This window comes from Giraffa tippelskirchi, chromosome X (genome assembly GCF_054371585.1).
Source record: "Giraffa tippelskirchi isolate mGirTip1 chromosome X, T2T-mGirTip1v1.2.pri, whole genome shotgun sequence".
NCBI classification, from domain to species: domain Eukaryota; kingdom Metazoa; phylum Chordata; class Mammalia; order Artiodactyla; family Giraffidae; genus Giraffa; species Giraffa tippelskirchi.
The window spans coordinates 49,364,069-49,384,781 of NC_137289.1; the positions used below are offsets into that span (position 1 = coordinate 49,364,069).

The following is a 20,713-nucleotide window of genomic DNA, read 5'->3' on the forward strand; positions in this document are numbered from 1 at the left end:
AAAATAAAATAAAGCTCAATAAAAATGGCTTAAAAAGGCAAATTTTATGTTATGTATGTTTTACCACAATTTTTAAAAAGCATGAAAATATGATAAGAAGGAAATAAGCAAAAAATTAAGAGAAGCAGTAAAAAAGATAAAAAATGAATACTTGGTACATTTGTATAAAAAATGGCCCTTGAGTATAAAAGGACTCCAAAGAGTAGTTATTTGAAGAAAATTTTTCATGACATGAAGAATGGCATTTTCAAAACCAAGCTACAGACTGAGTCAGGTTGAAAAATACAAAAACATTATATTTGTCCAGGCGCTCCTAGAGATTTTCATCAATATTTTAGCAGTAAACAGTGAGCCTATTACTAGGGTCACATGGCGTGCTGGTTAATTTTTATTTAAAATGAGTGCCGTTATTCGTAATCATCCACATCTCTGAGATGGGCTCTTGAGTCCTGCTGAATGGAAGCTTGACTATGGTGATCTTTCAGAAAAATGCCAGCAGCTACTTGAAATATTTACAAGAATGTCAAGATGGAAAAAGTTATAATAATACTCATGGTCAACCTCATCATCTCTTAGGAGTGGATCTGCCCATGTTCAGGCTTGGACACTAATGTAAGCTGATGGAGAATGTGGTTCAAAATGAAGATTTTTCAGAACTACAAACAGGAGAGCTGCTAATTTGCAAAGCAGAGTTTTAAAATTATTTGCCTCAGTCCTCCACTGTCTTTTGTAGCTTTTATACCCTAAATTCAATTGGTAGCTAGCTTACCAAAATGTGGCCTTGAATTGGAGCTCTCAGAAGAAACTGAAGGTTTCTACCTTAACTTCTTGAAGGTTTACTTCCTGAGATGGTTAATTTTATGTGTCAACTTGATTGAGCCATGGGTGCCCAGATATTTGGTTAAACATGATTCTGGCCGATTTCCTGGTGGCTCAGTTGGTAAAGAGTCTGCCTACAATGCAGGAGACCCAGGTTTGATTCCTGGGTGGAGAAGATTCCCTGGAGAAGGAGATGGCAACCCACTCCAGTATTTTTGCCTGGAGAATTCCAGGGACAGAGGAGCCCAGTGGGCTACTGTCCACGGGGTCGTGAAGAGTCAGACATGACTGAGCGACTAACACTTTAACACTGGGTATTTCTGTGAGGATGTTTTTGGATGAGATAATCAGTAAATGGTAAAACAGATCATCCTCCCTAATGTGAGTGGCCTTCATCCATTCAGTTGAAGGCCTGAATAGAAAAAAGATGTCTGACCTACTCTCAGTAAAACAGAAGTGCTCTTGCCTTACTGCTCTCCAATTGGCACACTGGCTTTTTCCTGTATTTGCACTCAAACTGAAACATCAGTTTTTCCTGGGTCTTGAACTTGTTGGACTTCAGTCTTAGAACTATACCATCAGGTTCTAGTTCTCAGGTCTCCAGACTCAAACTGGAACTATGGCATGGGCTCTTTTGGGCTTGGAGCTTGCTGACTTACCCTGTAGATCTTGGGCCTTGTCAGCCTCCATAACCACATGAGCCAAATAAAAGCATATGTCTTTATGTTTATTAGATATATACATAGAGCCATATCTATTTAAATAGATATCTATCTATCTATTGATAGAAAAAGGTTGGACAACGAGGAAACGAGAAAGAGGACATGAAGTCTAGTGGGGGTAATATCAAGTTGGACAGAAGTCCATTTGTTTCAATGGGAAAAAAATGAGTTTAAGTCTACAGAGAAAACACAAGAGAGGATGAATTGATAGAGAAAGAACTAGGAGAAGTTGAAAAGGAGAGAACTGTTTCAAAAACACTTGAGAAATGACTGTTTCATAAACACAGAAAGAACAAATCAGTGGTACCTGTCGTATCTATCAGTATTCCTCCAACTGGAATATGTGATCTTCCTAGCCATGTTATCATGGAAATAAGGGAATCTTAGATTCTGCTACAAGAATTGTGGGAGAACTTGAACACCAACTGCATTTCCCCATAGAAATAAGGCTCTAAATCCTGACTAGGTATGGTTAAAAGAGCAATATTACTCTCTTCAGCTATACTTTTTTTTTAAGGCTATTGTTATCTTGTCTGGAGATCAAACTACTACTTATGACATTGTTTCTATGGGGAAATTCTCTCTCTCAATTCTCTGAAAGACATAGTGTCCAGATTGAGAATTGCCTGTTGATAGCTTGGAGGCTGTCCAACTATTCCAGTGACACTAATATTGCGGGAAAAAATTGGGAACTCAAAATCATTTTCCTAACCATCCAAGAAAAGCAGCCTTATTAATTTGTGGGCATATCTCAATTCAACCCAAAGTGGCATTACTCAGCTTGTTTGGCTTTCTTATTTACCACCCTTGGCTCTAAATGACTCTTAACCGTTCCCTGAAATCAATTTTCATCTTCTCAGTAGAAATGTTTTTGGCATCTGAGGAAATGCCAAAGAATGGATCACAGGCTCTGAAGGCAATATTAAAGAGGATTTCCAGAGATCATTTTGAACAGTGGTAGCCACTTTAGAATAAGTTTGTAAGGTCCAAAGGAACAACTCTGAAGTTTTGAGAAATAATTCTGCTAAGTTATAATATATTTGTCTGAAATTTTTTTAAAAAACCAGAGGCTATATTTTAGACTCTTAGTTGTCTCTTCAGGGATTAATTTCTTTTCTGTCCAGCTTAATTGTACATGATAAGAGCCAGGGACTGTAGTTTCTTTATGGTTCTATATGTATCCCTATTTGGTGCCTTGCAAAGAGCTGATGTTTAAAGGATGTTTTACATTGATAATCAATATGATACATGTTCTTTCAGTACTTATGACCTAGACATGAAAATAGTAGTAAATCTCATCTGAGCTGTTTTGAACAGAACATAGTACGTGTAATAGAAAAAAACTTGCAAAACCCAGAAAGAACATATAAAATGGATGATGGCATAGTGCCAAAATTAGCTTTTAACACAAACCAAATGGAAGAAAATAGAGAAGACCCTAGAAGATGAAAAGATCAATCTCATTTTTTGAGCATAAGAACAGAAGTACATACTGAAACTTCCAACTCATTTTGACAGTTTGGGTGTAACTCTCGTTCTACAAACTACTCTGCCTTTCTCTCTCACTTCCCAAGGCTTTTCCAGAAAAATCTTATCCTGGTTTCTCCCCCAAATCCTATTCTGTTGACTAGCTCCACAACTGACATCAAATTCATCAGCTCTTACTTCTTCTTCTTCTTTTTTTTTTTACTATAAATGACTCCAGATTTCAAAAGGCAAACTTACTATTTTATTGTCATTTTCTGTAGTGTGTTTCTAAATTGTTCTCAATATAATCCAAAGAGGAATATTTCCCCAATTTATAAAAGGACACCAAAATGCAGGTTAACAAAGCTAGCATCTTAATGAAAAAAGTTCCACAGATTGATATTTTAATATCAATGTCATATTCTTAACGACTGCAAATGAAATCTGAGTTGCTATTGGATAGAGAAAATGAAAAATGATGATGTTGGCAAGAACAAGAGTACGAATATTCATGAAGAAGGACAAGCATATATTTCCCTAAAATGTAATGCTCTCCTACCCAGGGGAGGCCATCTGGCCTATTTGATTGCTAGTTAAAACCAATTAAGACAAAACGGGGATACTACCTTATTTGGTTTCACCACAAGCCTTCTGATATTATCCTTAATCTCATGGTTTCTTCTTGAATGTTTTGTGTTAATGGTACAAATTGAAAACAACAGCAACAACTCACATTTAAGCTGAGTACAGTACACCAGGTTCAAGCAAACACTCCTCATTAATATCTATAATCATTCCCTTATCCCAAAGAGGCAAAGATAATAACAATACAGGCCTGCTCACACATACAAACTGTTTTCTTGGCTCTTAGAACAGCCACTGTGTTCGTTCATGCTCAGTCGCTTCAGTCATGTCTGGCTCTTTGTAACCCTATGGACTGTAGCCCACCAGGCGCCTCTGTCCATGGGATTCTCCAGGCAAGAATACTGGAGGGTTTGCCATACCCTCTGCCGTCTATGGGGTCGCACAGAGTCGGACACGACTGAAGCGACTTAGCAGCAGCAGCAGCAGCTTTTCTTCTTACTAAAATATTTTTTTTTCCTGGCTATGGCTCCATCAGTCAGCCCTCACTTTCTTTTGTATCTGGGCCATAATTACTTCTTCAGATGGTCCTCGTTGTTCTGTACATAATTCTTCTGGTTGAGTTTAGTTCAGTTCAGTCACTCAGTCACCTCTGACTCTTTGTGACTCCATGGACTCCAGCACACCAGGCCTCCGTGTCCATCACCAACTTCCGAAGTTTACTCAGGCTCATGTCCGTTGAGTCAGTGATGCCATCCAACCATCTCATCCTCTGTCGTCCCCTTCTCCCACCTTCAATCTCTCCCCACATCAGGGTCTTTTCAAATGAGTCAGTTCTTCTTCTGGAGAAGGTAAAAAAGAGACAGCACCTAATGACCCTATTGAAGTTTTATTCAATATATCCATTACCAAGCATGCAATTGTAATAAATTAGCTATATGTACAGATAGTATAGAGTAGGGCACTGTTTCTAAAGAATGGCATGCATACTCTTTGTGATATGTAAGATGATTTTAAGTGGTACATAAACTAATATTTGAACTTCCCTGGCAGCTCAGTGGTAAAGAATCTGCCTGCCAAGCAGGAGACATGGCTTCAAGCCCTGGGTTGGGAAGATTTCCCTGGAGAAGGAAATGGCAACTCACTCCGGTATTCTTGCCTGGGAAATCCCATGGACAAAGGAGCCTGGTGGGCTACAGTCCATGGGGTTGCAAAGAGTCAGCAACGACTTAGCAACTAAACAACAACAACAACAACAAACTATTATTTTCATGATAATATTTATATATTTATTTTATTGAATGGGTATACACACACATGGGTGGTATTAGAAAACTGTGATTACTCAGAGTATGTTGCCTAGGATAAGATTAAGGTTTCTAAAAAAGAAAGAGTAACTTTTTAAATTAAGTAAGTAATAATATAGATGTTAATATAGATGTGGCAAAATCATGAAAGTGGTACCCAAAAGAACAAAATTTGGGAAACATTTGTGCTATAGTTAAGAACTGTCCCATGTTTTAATCCCCTGCTCTGCCACTTATGAGCTATGTGACTTTGGGAAAGTCCTACTCATTGAGCCTCAGTTTCCTCATCCATGAAATACACTTACCTCACAGGGATGAAAAATGAAAAAGACATAATCTTCCTCCCTGAAATAGATAGATATATCCAAATTAGGGCTTGAGTCGTTCAATTGATCTTTCAAGCTAGTATAAAAGGAGGAGACAAAACATAGCAGTCAAATAGCAGAGGCATGGAATGGGGCTGGGGGTGTTTATAATAGAGCCTTTGCTCAAACAATCTCCTAGGATATCAAAAATTACTTTTTGGTAGATGTTGGAAGAATACATTGGGTTTCATAACAGACTCATCTGGAATAAGAGACTGCTCTTCTAACATCCTCTGCATATCTCTGTACTTACCAAATTGGTTTAGAAGTCATATGTTTCCATGTCTGTTTCTCCCATCAGCTTGGGAGCATCATTACGACAGCAGCTATGACTTTTCATCTTTGTATCCCAACACCTGGCAAAGTGTTTGTCCCAATGTAATGGCTCAATAAAAGGCTATTGAACTGAAAAGAACAAGGCTGATTTTTTGTTTTTTTAATTTAAAGCCCTTAAAACCCTGGTAACTTTATGATGTATCATGCTATGTCTTGACCCACATATTGGTGAGAATAGAGATCCACTACCTGACTTTTCAATGGCTCCAGAGTACTAGAGGAAATGTCTATTTCATGAATGAGACTGGATATAGTGAAAATGGAAAAATTCCGAGGTGAATATAATGCAAAGGGAAATCACATGATTCTCTCCCGCAAATAAGCACTTTGAGAAAAGCCAGAAATCCCTGGGTAGAGAAAAGAAAACTCTACTACCCAATGATGACAGACTCCATATCCCATTCTTACAATTTACTTTATTGATATGAATACATTTCTGTCATTTCCTTAATGACATCTGGTACTTGTGGCATGAGACTGAAAACATTGCATCTCCCCCCATCACCTGCTCTACTTTCCCTTATGATTGTAGCTAATGAATAAGAAGGGGGAGATAATCAGTATCATTGTTAGCTAACTTTTTGGAAAAAATCAAGACCGATGAAACATGGAACCACCTTACCCTATCTTTATTATCAAGAAGAGAAGACCTTAAAATACCCCTGATCACTATTTGATAATAGATTGACTATAGAAAATAGCACTGGGGCTTCCCTGGTGGTACAGTGGTTAAGAATCCGCCTGCCAACCCTGGTCCAGCAAGATCCCACATGCTGCAGAGCAACTAAGCTCATGCATCACAACTACTGAGGCCACACCCTAGAGCCCGTGCTCTGCAACTAGAGAAGCCACCGCAGTGAGAAGCCCATGCACAGCAACAAAGAGTAGCTCCCAGTTGCTGCAACTAGAGAAAGCCCATGCAAAGTAATGAAGACCCATCACAACCAAAAACAAATAAATAAATAACTTTAAAAAAGAAAAGAAAAAGTAATTAGCCTCCAATTAAAATAAATAAACTTTTAAAAAAGAAAATAAAAGAACACATTATCCACTCATAATATCAGCTAAGAGATAAACATATATAAATGAGTTATTATATTCTAATACTTGGAATTAGGAAACATATCAGTTACTCCATTATTTTTCTAGCCTTTTGACACAACCTCAGTAAGTTTCTTTCCTGCTTATAAGTGAACAGTTTTGAAGGGTGAAGACTCCAAGAACCCTTTCAATGTCAGATTCCTTAGAACCATACTACTAATTTTGGAGCACTTGAACAATAACCAGATAGTGATTGTGGCTTACTTGGTGGATATAATTTGATTAAAACTGTGTTGAGACATGGCCACTAACTTATTTCACATGGAAAATTAACATTAAAAGATCTGTGATATAGTAAATAGGAAAAACAAATATTTTAGATACTATTCATTGAATTGTGGCCAAATCAATGATCTAGAGATAAAAGGCTAGGCATTCAGCCATCTATTTAATATTTTCTTCTTTCATAAACATATGATCATTGATACACTTATTTAGAAGAGATGTAGTAAATTAAAAAAATTGGGAAACACACCTAGGAAAGTGTTATAATAAGGACTTTCTGGTCATCCCAGGTATGAAGGCTCTTTGATTTGGTTCTAACTTTATGCTATGGTAGGCACCAGACTATCAGTTAACAAACGAACCAAAGCCCAAATTTGAGACATCTCAATGACAGTCTTTTAGTTAACTTGATGTCGTTGAAAGAACATCTTTTTGACTTAAATTATTACCTCTGACATTTCAAAAAATAATAAAAGGAACAGAGCAGAAGTCAATGGGCCTGAATTCTTATCCTTAGCTGTATCTTCAGTTTGTTTTACCTTATCTTTTGACCTTTTGGATACTTATTTTTCACATGAGTATACCAAAAACAACATCTGCTTCATAAGACAGGCTTGAAAATTAATGAGATGATATCTGAGAAGTACTTGAATATCAGGTGCTCTGTAAATTCTAGGTACCGTTACTTAATATTAAAATTCATTACCTTTCTCAGAACCACCTAACTAACCTGCTGCATCTGTGGTCTGATAGCACATAGGTGTAAACAAGAAAATATTAAACTGGACACCATGTCCTTCTCACTTTAATAAATTTTACTCAAATTTCATTAGAAACTAGCCATATTTTTCTTCCTTAAGTTTTTTATTCAGAATGTTGAACAATCAGTTTATTAAGAGTGCATGGCCACTATTGATAGGTATTTTGAAAATCAGTTGTTCTTGAATGTGAATTCTTAGCAATACCAAGGATGAAGGATTTCCATGTTTTGGGAAAGTCCACCCTTGACCAATTTTTTTCTCTCTGCAGAGAAGAAGTACATATCTCCAAAATCCAAAAAGAATCTCTTGTAGTAACGGAAGCACCATCAAGGAGTAAATATTACAGGATTGAAGTTGCAAATTAACACAATAAAGGCCATATGGATGGCCTGATAATATTGATCTGTACTTGACAGTACCCTGGAGGAATATAATTTTTTGTTTTAGTAAACTGAAAACATGCACTGAAACAATGACTATAATGATAAATGATTTCTAAGCAGGTGCTTTTCATGTATGATCTCATTTGATGCATGATGAAAATATTTCTGAGATAAATGTTATATATATGAAAATCAAGGCTCAGTAAAGTTTGCTACCAAGTCCAAGACCATATACCTAGTGAGTGACAGATCTAATATTTAACCCAAATCATCCGATTACAGATTTGATATATTTTCCATTATACTGTGATAACTGAACATGTAGATATTCAGAGAAACCCCCCAAATCTCTTACAGTGAAGCTGAAGCTTTTCTAATGAACCAAAATTCTCTTCAAGTGGCTTTTCACTGAGAATTCCTATAGGGTTACCGAGGAAGTTACTCAATCTGCTTTGCTCTTACAAGTCTGTCTTTGATTACCTTCTTCAGAGCTACGATTGTAGGTCATTAAGGAATACAACTTTCAAGACTGTTTCCTATTTCTATGCATAAACAGCTTTCCATCAACTCAATTACATTGCTTTCTTTCTGCTTCTCCCTCTTCTCTATTTCTTTTTCTCCCTCTGTTTTTACAAATCCTTTTGATTATTTTTCCTCTAGGGTCCTGTCCCTTGCAAAGTTTCCACATGAAGTGCAGCTATTTCCTACAAGAAATTCCAGGATATGGACAGTCATACCACCAAGTACCATAAGCTATATATAGCTCCAGCAAAAGAAAGTGTTTTCTGTTCTAACAATGTCCCTTATGCTTAGGGAGTCCAACTCCTCCACATATTGTTTTTCTTTTAACTTTAATCCCTTAGAACACATATCTTTCATCTGTCAACACACTCCTGTTTTCTCTTTTTGTAGGGGAAGAGTGTGAAGCAGGGACTCCTGGTGGAAAAAAAGGCAGAAAGTAAGCCATATAACTAAACCAGGGGAAAGACTTTAAGAAAACATTCTTAGTATGTATGGTGAAGTAGCAACAGGGGGTATATGTAAGACACAGGTGGTCAGCATGTGTTTTGATCAAAGGCAACATTATCCAACAGACAGAATTCCTTTAGAATATTGCCATTTTCTCATATGGCTAGAGGACAGGTTTTCCTCCAGGCAATCATTTCTACTGTGTCAGGTTGTATCACACCAAGCAAAGCTTGACTAAAATCCTGTCTGCTCTGTAATAAGACTGTATTTTAATTCCACACCAACCAATCTCTATAAGTCTACAATCGTAACTTAGTCCATGGAACAAAAGCACTGCCTGGCACGGTGCCTCCTGGCATACATAATCCACATTCTCCCTTACCTAAAATATCATCTCTAAAAACTGACAAGGAAGCTCCCTGTTGGATATCAGCTGTTGTATTCTTCTAATAAGAGCAGAAATTCCAGGTGACTCCATTTTGGCCATCTCAGGAACTAGAGAAGAATCACTGCTTTCTTCATTTTATTGTTATGCTGTGTCTTCCAGAAGTGAGGCTAAAAAATCACCAACAGATGGCTGTGGCAGAGATGAGTCCAAGGGTTTGGCTGTTGACAAATCTCTCCAGGAAGATCTTTCCTTTTGATCATTATGTTAATGCCACACCTGCCCATCTGCCTCTGGACTCATATGACCCATGGTCTGTTGCCTAAATTAGAGAGCAGAAATCCAGCTTAGGTCAGCTTCTAACCTACTAGTAGAGACAAAGTCTCATGGTACAAATGAGTGCTTTGTAGACACAGTCATACATTCATTCGTCAACTAACAATTATTCATTAAATGCACACCATCTGTTAGGAGGTCATTTTGGGTGGAAAGGGAGTAGCTTCGGGAATTTAAACTTTTAAGGCCTCATCAAAGTCAGAGTGGACACAAACAGGGCAAGGCTGGAGATGTCACACAATTAGTAAATCAACAAGTTTCCCTCACTATATTGAATATGAAATGACAAAAGAACCAACTGAAGACCTAGGCAGTATCAGCCAGTCTCCCTGAATAGTCTACTTCAGTACATTCTTAGTTGTCTGCATGATCCTTTGATTATGACTATTTGCTTGAAGGTGCTGAGGTGTGATTGTGACAGTTTGGAGAATGCTTCAGACCATGAATTTTGCATACGCATCTGGGAAAGGTGCTCTGACAAAAGATGGTGGACTGAGTACATGTATTTACCTCTCTTTCCACAGACTCAATGAAATGCAAGAAAACACATTTTCAAAATAATTAAACCATAACAGGGCTAAAAAAACAAGAAAGGCATCCAGCAATAGCCCAGAAAGTTTGAGGAAACCCTTAAAGATAGAAAGTAAATGGGAGCTGATTAATGGAATAAACAGAGGAGGGAAAACTGCGACTGAAAAGAAGGGTTGTAAGAGTTCTTCCTTCCAAGAGAGCTCCAAGAAGTGCCATGCCCAGACTGAGACTCAAATACAAGAGCCTAAGTGGGCCATGGGGTAATTTTCAGCATAATTAAGCAACTGCATGATGGACCTAGAGTCTCATACAGCGGGAAGTCAGTCAGAAAAACAAATATCTCATATTAACACATACGTACAGAATCTAGGGAAATGGTATAGATGAGCCTGTTTGCAGGGCAGGAATAGAGACACAGACACAGAGAAGAGACTTGTGGACATAGTGAGGGAAGGGCAGGGTAGGACGAACTGGGGGAGTAACATTGACTCATATGGTCTTCCCAAGTGGCACAATGGTAAAGAATCTTCCTGCCAATGTAGGGGGCACATATTCGATCCCTGGGAAGATCCTTTTGGAGAAGGAAATGGCAACCCATTCCAGTATTCTTGCCTGAGAAATCCCATGGACAGAGGAGCCTGGTGGGCTACAGTCCATGCAGTTGCAAAGGGTCAGACATGACATAGTGACTAAACAACAACAATAGCTGATTCGCTTCATTGTACAGCAGAACCAAATACAATATTATAAAGCAATTATACTCCGATAAAAGTAAATTAAAAAATACATAAAACAACCCCCCCAATTGCTACTGCTACTGCTACTGCTAAGTCGCTTCAGTCGTGTCTGACTCTGTGCGACCCTATAGACGGCAGCCCACCAGGCTCCACCGTCCCTGGGATTCTCCAGGCAAGAATACTGGAGTGGGTTGCCATTTCCTTCTCCAGTGCATGAAAGGGAAAAGTGAAAGTGAAGTCGCTCAGTCATATCCGACTCTTAGCGACCCCATGTACTGTAGCCTACCAGGCTCCTCCATCCATGGGATTTTCCAGGCAAGAGTACTGGAGTGGGATGCCATTGCCTTCTCCAACTGCTAGGCCAGTTGAACTCCTCCTCCTATCTAACTCCAGAACATGCCATTCAAGGTAAACAGTGGCTAGCAGTTCAGACTAGTCCCCAGGATTAAACCTGAAAACTGCATCTGCATTATAAAGAGAGTAAACTACTTCCTGGAATGGAGAGGCTCCCAAGGTATTGGGTTTTTAAGAGAGTCTGAGGTAATTTTAGATCTCCACAACAGACAGCCCTGAACCGAAGATTCTCAACTCTGCCTGCATATTAGAATCACATAGGAAGGAATCAAGTAGAAAACAACTACTCTAAAGCAATATTCCTAAATTATAATGCACTCTTGTACCACCTGGGGCCTTGTTAAAATGCAGCTTTTGATCTTGAAACTCTGAGGTAGGGCCTGAGGTTATGCATTTCTACCAAGCCCCCAGGTTCCCAAATTCCAAGGCAATTGATAGAGGAACCACACTTTGATTAGCAAGGACCTAAAGAAATCACAAAAGACATCATTTCAAAGCAGAATGGAAATATTAACCAACTTGATCATATGAAAGTAAAGGTGTAAGTTGAGAAGCCTCTTATCTTTATCCATCAGAGGGCAGACAGAATGAAAACCACAATTATAGAAAACTAACGAAACTGATCACATGGATCACAGACTTGTCTAACTCAATGAAACTATGAGCCATGCAGTGTAGGGCCACCCAAGATGGACAGGTCATAATGGAGAGTTCTGACAAAATGTGGTCTACTGGAGAAGAGAATGGCAAACTACTTCAGTATTCTTGCCTTGAGAACCCCATGAACAGCATGAAAAGGCAAAAAGATAGGACACTGAAAGATGAACTCCCCAGGTTGGTAGGTGCCCAATATACTATTGGAGAAGAGTGGAGAAATAACTCCAGAAAGAATGAAGAGACGGAGCCAAAGCAAAAACAACACCCAGTTGTGAATGTGACTGGTGATGAAAGTAAAGTTCAATGCTGTAAAGAACAATATTGCATAGGAACCTGGAATGTTAGGTCCATGAATCAAGGTAAATTGGAAGTGGTCAAACAGGAGATGGCAAGAGTTAACATCGACATTTTAGGTATCAGTGAACTAAAATGAACTGGAATGGGAGAATTTAATTCAGATGACCATTATATCTACCACTGTGAGCAAGAATCCCTTAGAAGAAATAGAGTAGACCTCACAGTCAACAAAAGAGTCCGAAATGCAGTACTAGGGTGCAATCTCAAAAATGACAGAATGATCTCTGTTCATTTCCAAGGCAAACCATTCAATATTACAATAATCCAAGTCTATGCCCCAACCACTAATGCCATGGAAGCTGAAGTCGAATGGTTCTATGATGACCTACAAGACCACCTAGAACTAAAACCCCCAAAATATGACCTTTTCATCATAGGAGAGTGGAATGCAAAACTAGGAAGTCAAGAGATAGCTGGAGTAACAGACAAGTTTGGCCTTGGAGTACAGAATGAAGTAGGGCAAAGGCTTACAGAGTTTTGCCAAGAGAATGTACTGGTCATAGCAAACACCCTCTTCCAACAACACAAGAGATGACTACACATGGACATCACCAAATGGTCAATACTGAAATCAGATTGATTATATTCTTTGCAGCTGAAGATGGAGAAGCTCTATACTGTCAGCAAAAACAAGACTCACAAAAAAAACAAGACCTGGAGCTGACTGTGGCTAAGATCACGAGCTCCTTATTGCAAAATTCAGGCTGAAATCGAAGAAAGTAGGGAAAAACCACTAGGCCATTCGGGTATGACCTAAATCAAATCCCTTACAATTATACAGTGGAAGTGACATATAGATTCAAGGGATTTGATATGATAGACAGAGTGCTTGAAGAATAATGGATGGAGGTTCGTGACATTATATAGGAGGTGGTAATCAAAACTTTCCCCAAGAAAAAGAAATGCAAAAAGGCAAAAGAGTTGTCTGAGGAGGCCTTCCAAATAGCTGAGAAAAGAAGAGAAGTGAAAGGCAAAGGAGAAAAGGAAAGATACAGCCATGTGAATGCAGAGTTCCAAAGAATAGCAAGGAGAGATAAGAAAATATTCCTCAGTGATCAATGCAAAGAAAGAGAGGAAACAACAGAATGGGAAAGACTAGAGATCTCTTCAAGAAAATTAGAGATACCAAGGGAACATTTCATGCAAAGAAGGGCAGAAATGGTATGGACCTAACAGAAGCAGAAGATATTAAGAAGAGGTGGCAAGAATACATGTAAGAACTATACAAGAAAGATATTAATGACCAGATAACTATGATGGTGTGATCACTCACCTAGAGGCAGACGTCCTGGAGTGTGAACTCAATTGAGTCTTAGGAAGCATCACTACAAACAAAGCTACTGGAGGTGATGCAATGTCAGCTGAGCCATTTCAAATCCTAAAAGATGATGCTGTGAAAGTGCTGCACTCAATATGCCAGCAAATTTGGAAAACTCAGCAGTGGTCACTAGACTGGAAAAAGTCAGTTTTCATTCCAGTCCCAAAGAAAGGCAATGCCAAAGAATGTTCGAACTACTGGACAATTGCACTCATCTCACACGCTGGCAAAGTAATGCTCAAAATTCTCCCAGTTAGGCTTCAACAGTATGTGAACCAAGAACTTCCAGATATTCAAGTTCGATCTGGAAAAGGCAGAAGAACCAGAGATCCAATTTCCAACATCCTTTGGATCATAGAAAAAGCAAGAGAGTTCCAGAAAAACATCTACTACTGCTTTATTGACTATGCCAAAGTCTTTGACTGTGTAGATCACAACAAACTGTGGAAAATTCTTCAAGAGATGGGAATAACAGACCACCTTACCCGCCTCCTGCAAAATCTGTATGCAGGTCAAAGAGCAATAGTGAGAACCAGACACTGAACAACGGACTGGTTATAAATTGAGAAATGAGTATGTCAAGGCTGTATATTGTCACCCTGCTTATTTAATTTATATGTAGAGTACATCATGCAAAATGCTGGGCTAGATGAAGCACAAGCTGGAATCAAGATTGCCAGCGGAAATATCAATAACCTCTGATATGCAGATGACACCACCCTTATGTCTGAAAACAAAGAGGAACTAAAGAACTTCTTGATGAAGGTGAAAGAGAAGAGTGAGAAGATGGTTTAAAACTCAACATTCAAAAAACTAAGATTGTGGTATCTGGTCCCATGATTTCATGGCAAATAGATGGAGAAACAATGGAAACAGTGATAGACTTCATTTTCTTGGGCTCAAAATCACTGCAGATGGTGACTGCAGCTGTGAACTTGAAAGATGCTTGCTCCTTGGCAGAAAAGCTATGACCAACCTAGACAGTATATTAAAAAAACAGATACATTACTTTGCTAACAAAAGTCCATCTAGTCAAAGCAATGGTTTTTCCAGTAGTCATGTATGGATATGAGAGTTGGACCATAAAGAAAGCTGAGTACCTAAGAATTGATGCTTTTGAACTGTGGTGTCTAGAAGACTCTTGACAGTCCCTTGGACTGCAAGGAGATCAAGCCAGTTGATCCTAGAGGAAATCAGTCCTGAATATTCATTGGAAGGACTGATACTGAAGCTGAAGCTCCAATACTCTGGCTACCTGATGCAAAGAACTGACTCATTGGAAAAGACCCTGATGCTGGGAAAGATTGAAGGCAGGAGGAGAAGGGGACGGCAGAGGATGAGATGGTTGGATGACATCACTGATCCGATGGACATGAGTTTGAGCAAGCTCCCGGAGTTGGTGATGAACAGGGAAGCCTGACGTATTGCAGTCCATGGGGTTGCAAAGATTCAGACATGATTGAGCAACTGAACTGTCTGAGACTTAATTCATTATTGAAATCTATTTTAAAACCTTAAAAATAATATAATAAATATAGGGTAGTAGAATAGTAATAGGAAGCCATGAAAATGAGATAGAATTTTCATCTTTCAAGATAATAAAAAAAATAACATTACTGAACATTGAATATGTCATAAGCACTACCTAAACATCTTACAAAAACATGTACTCTTCACAAAAACACTGTGAAATAAATACTACTATTATCTCTATTTTAATGATGACAAAATGGAGACCCAGAGAGGTTAAGGAACTTGCTCAGGGTTACAGAGCCAGGAAGTGACAGAACCAGGCTTCAAACTCAGGGAGTCTGGCTTCTGGATCTATGCTATTAACCGCTGAATTGAAATGAACTAATAGATGTTATCTAAAACATCAAGAAATAGAAGCATGAACATATTATCTAATAGGAAATTTGAAACCACTTGAAGAATAAAAACCTAAGTGTGGTTTTTATATGTGGGACTCAAGGGCAACTGGTGGATAGAAATGAAGATATTAATTTTACTTTTTATTTTAGACATTTCTGAGTTGCTTGAAGGTATTTTGCCATGTACAAAGTTATTTAATTTTTCAAAGGTAGTTTAATGTATTTTAGTGAATTAGAAAAATAGGAAAGAAATAAACCAAAGTATTAATGATGATTATTTTCTAAAGGTGGATGAGGGTAAGGATGTATGGTCATTTCCCCCCCTTTTTTCAACTTCTCTGTGTTTTTCTAAATTTTCTGGAATTACTTTAATCTTCTAAATAATTTAAAACCTCAATCTGCAGGCCACATTGTCAAAAATAGCAGTTCTTGTTACTCCATATATTGAAACCAGTTCACACAACAGAGGTTGGAGGTGGTACTAATGACCCTCTTTAGGACGTTTTGAAAGTGAGCCTACCTCAATGAAGAAATCATTACCTTAGAATAACTCTCCAAACTTAATATGGATTCTTATCTAATTCTTCCGATCCCTCTGCTTCTCCATTCCCTCTCATATCCCACCCCTCTGCCCAGTAGAAAAGTTCAGTATTTGGCCCCCTCATGTGAAGAGTTGACTCATTGGAAAAGACCCTAATGCTGGGAAGGATTGGGGGCAGGAGGAGAAGGGGATGACAGAGGATGAGATGGTTGGATGGCATCACCAACACGATGGACATGGGTTTGGGTAAACTCCGGGAGTTGGTAATGGACAGGGAGGCCTGGTGTGCTGCGATTCATGGGGTCGCAAAGAGTCAGACACGACTGAGCAACTGAACTGAACTTAATTGGTTGTTTCAAGTAGCTTGTCGCAGGCTACACTCTTTTCCAGTCTTTTAATATCAGAAAACAATTTTGACACATCAGGAATAGCTTCTATCTGAGGTTTCCATGCAAAAAGACCTTGGATATGCTACATTTAGCATGTCCAAGATAACAAGAAAGCTGACTTCTTGAAAAAAAAAATGCTACAATTCCCTCATACTAGGCATTCCTTTTGGACAGATAACTCATCTTGACAGCTTTGAAGGTTTTAAATTCTTTGAGTATTCCCTTATGGATACACTCTCCTGGTCCAGTTCAATACCCAGGCTAATCTGAGATCTCTTGCACTTAATTGTGCAATTTGATCAGCCAGAAAGAGCTGAATCTGGGAGATCTTTCAGCATCAAAATTTCCAATGAAGGTGACTCAATATAACTTAGAATCTGAGGGGACAGATAGCTGATATTATCAGCATTCAATGGGTATGGCCCTGGAGACTTAGCTAGGGACTTCAATGTGGTCTACCCAGTGATGATACAGAGTGCATCTCCTCTTGATTTGAAAAGTAATCCCCAATGTGTTGAAATAATACAAATTGTAAAGAAATAATCATGAACCTAATGGTGGTTCTCCTTGATTTCTATCATAGTAGGGTTGCTTTGATAATTTGTGCCAAATTCTCGTGTATAGGTAGTACTGATCTTGAGTTTGCAAGCAAGTGGCAATGTCAGTGCTATTTAAGTTTTGGGGGCTAAGACAAAATAGGAAGATGTAGCTGATTTTATCTCATCATTCTAGTGCATACACAGAAGCCAATAATTTCTTAACTTGATTCCATATGCTGGTACACCAAAACATAATTTTTTCTCAGTAGACAGTGAAGTGACTCAGAGAAGAAAAACACAGTAAAGATTGTGTTGCCCTCAGGGAAGCTTAGAGATCTTGATATTTTAAGGGAGAGGACTCTCCTGTATCTCCCCTGGCTGTAGGTGGTGCGAAGGGGTAGGGTTAATGCCAGTTGCCTAAGAAAGTGACACTGAAACAAAGGAAGTTTTACTTTCCTGTTTCTTTTGTTTGATTTAATTAATCAAGTCATGAAATAATGCCCTCAGATATTACTGGAGTAGGTTATCACAACTGGAATAATCAGACACAGAATTTTTACAAAACTCTGAAAAATTCCAAAGGAGATGACAATTTAATCCTTGACAAGTACCTAATTCAGGAGACTTCTTAACAAGAACACTTTTATGGGTATCTGCAGTTGCTGGATTCACTTGGGCAAGGTAGTTTTTCTGAGACTTTCCTGCTAGCAAGAATATCAGAAGGCTGCTTGACTCCTGGAGCTAGCTGCAGTGGTGGGGTGGGGGGTAAGTGCCTTGTGCACAGAGCACTCATAGTTTCTGTAGGCTCACAAGGCACACATTTGTAACTGTTGAAAGGACTTGACAAAATGCTCAATTTCTTGCTTTTCTAACACCTGGGATAAAAGGCATAGTGAATTGGTGAAACACAATTAAGTATTGCAACACATTAAGTAACACTGGATACTTTCTGAAAGTTCTCAGATCCTCACAGAATATCTTGAGAAATCTGTTTCACAGCTTACTTCATTTAAAATATTCTAATCTTATAAATATATTTGACACTGATTCACATGGGAATGGACCAATTTCTTATCAAGAGGCCTTTGCAACACTCAGATGCTTTCCTGAAAAAATATATAAAACAATAGGTTTTAACCATTTGATAGTGGACATGCCAGTCTGCTAAACTCAGAGAAGAAACACTCTCAAGTTGAAGTCCATATATCCCCTGACTTTCTGCCTGGGAGCAATTTCCAAACTGTAGTGCAGGGAAATGAAGCCTAAGCAGAATGTAGCAGTCTCATGGAGTGAAGGGAAGAGATCAGAGTTATGAGTTGCTAAGTTGACTAAAAAATTTTGGACAGTTACTGGAAAAGAGGAGGGTTACAGAAATGTGTATAGGAATACCCATTAGTTTCTTGGCCAAATCCTCAGCTCAACAGAGATTTTAGAAGTCACATAGTGCTGAGAATATAATAAAGTTCTGACCCATCCAGAGTAGAGTCCTTTGTGGACATACCAGGCATTCACTTGAAACCTGAGAAAAACCACAATTTTAGGAGTAGGAATTGCAAACCAGGAGTAGGGACTGCACCTCAGAACTAGGGGCAAAATAGAAATTGTACCACCCTCCCTACTCTTCTCCAACAAAACCTGAAACCAGACCTTGACAAGATCAAGATAAGTCTCCAGTAATGTAACTGCCTTCCAGCACAAAATTTAATCATCTTTGGAAGAAGACAACATAATCCAGAATCTCTACAACATACCATACACAATGTCCAGTAGACAATAAAGAATTAACATACATGTAAAGAGCCAAGAAAATGTGAATTATAATTCTAAAAACAAAATTCAAAATAAAAAAACCAAAGATCATACATGCCACAGAGAAGATCAAAGATTCTGTGTGCCGCAACTAAGACCTGGTGCATCCAAATAAATAAATCTAAATATTAAAAAAAGAATAGAATGGAAATTCTAGAACTAAAAAATGCAATACATAAAATAGAGAATTCATTGGAATGAATAAATGGAGCTTCCCTGGTGGCTCAGACAGTAAAGAATCTGCCTGCAATGCAGGAGACTGGGGTTTGATCCCTGGGTTGGGAAGATCCCCTGGAGAAGGAAATGGCAACCCACTCGAGTATTCTTGCCTGGAGAATCCCATGGACAGAGGAGCCTGGTGGGCTACAGTCCAGGGATTGCAAAGAGTCGGACACGACTGAGTGACTAACACAATACAACACATTGGAATGAAAGATAACTGAACATAACAAAAAGGGATTGGTGGACTTAAAGACAAGTCAACAGAAATTATACAAATCAAAGTAAAGAGACAAAGCAAGCAAAAAGAATGAAGAAATAAATCAGAACAGAACTTCTGAGACTTGTAAGGCAGTATCAGATGATCTAGCACAAGGGTCTCCAACCCTGGGGCCATGGACCAGTAGTGGTCTGTGGCCTGTTAGGAACGGGACCACTCAGCAGGAGGTGAGCAGCGGGTAGGCTGAATGAGTGAAACTTCATCTGTCTTTACAGCTGCTCCCCAATGTGCTTGAATCATCCTGAAACCATTCCCCCGTATTACCCTCTGGTTCATGAAAAAATTGTCTTCCATGAAACCAGTCCCTGATGCCTAAAAGGTTGGGGACTGCTGGTCTAGAATACATGTAATTTGACTCCCATCGGGGAAAGGACAGAACAAATGAAGCATTTGAAAGTATTTGAAGAGATAATGACCAGATTTTTTTTAATTGATAAAAGATATCAGCTCATAAATCCAAGAAGCTCTGCAACTTCAAGCAGGAGAAATACACGGAACACACCTAGGGAAATCATAGTCAAAATTGGAAGACCGAGGTAAATAGAAAATCTTGAAAGCAGCCAGAGAAAGAAGTAGCATTTTTTACAAGAAAGCAGTAATAAGAATGACAACTGCTTTCTTTATCAGAAACAATAAAATCAGAATTTTAAAGTATCCTTTAAAAAGGAAAGTGAAATAGAGATATTTTTGACAGACAAAGCTGAAAGATTTTGTCTCCCACAGACTTGTACTATAAGAAATTTGTTGTTATTCAGTCACCAAGTTGTGTCTGACTCTTTGCAACCCGGTGGAGTGCAGCATGCCAGCCTCCTCTGTTCTCCACTATCTCTCAGAGTTTGCTCACATTCTTGTCCATTGAATAGGTGATGCTATCTAATCATCTCATCCTCTGCTGCCCCCTTCTCCTCCTGACATGACTACTTGAAAAACCATAGCTTTGACTATATGGACCTTTGTTGGCAAAGTGATGTCTCTATTTTTTAATATGCTGTCTAGGTTAGTCTATAAGAAATACTGAAAGGAACTAAGTGGGCTGAAGGAAAATGTAATCAGAGAGAAACATAGCTCTACAGGAAGAAATGAAAACCACCAGAAAGAGTAAATTTGTTAAGAAATACAAATAGTCTTTTAAACATTAATATTATCATTATTATATTTATTTATTATCCTATTAAGTCTCTTTAAAGATTGTTGACTATTTAATGTAGACATAACACCAAAGGAATGTGTAGGATATAGCATATGTGAAAATAAAATATATGACAAGAATCCAAAGAGTAGGAGAGTAGTCATTATAAATATATTTTATAAAATTATTAAGTAGCTCACAAAGTAATGGAGTACATTTTGAAT

General features: G+C 38.4%; 1 long non-coding RNA gene across 1 annotated transcript in view; it reads right to left on the minus strand.

Moving 5' to 3' along the window:
* Positions 1-3,218: 3,218 nt before the first annotated feature.
* LOC145535464 (uncharacterized) overlaps positions 3,219-20,713 on the minus strand; it is a 144,036-nt gene continuing 126,541 nt past the window's right edge. Inside the window, exons 3-4 of the long non-coding RNA XR_014075428.1 lie at positions 5,203-5,242; positions 3,219-4,432 (exon numbers count right to left, since the gene is read on the minus strand). This is a non-coding gene — a long non-coding RNA (uncharacterized LOC145535464). The remainder of the gene's footprint in view (positions 4,433-5,202; positions 5,243-20,713) is intronic.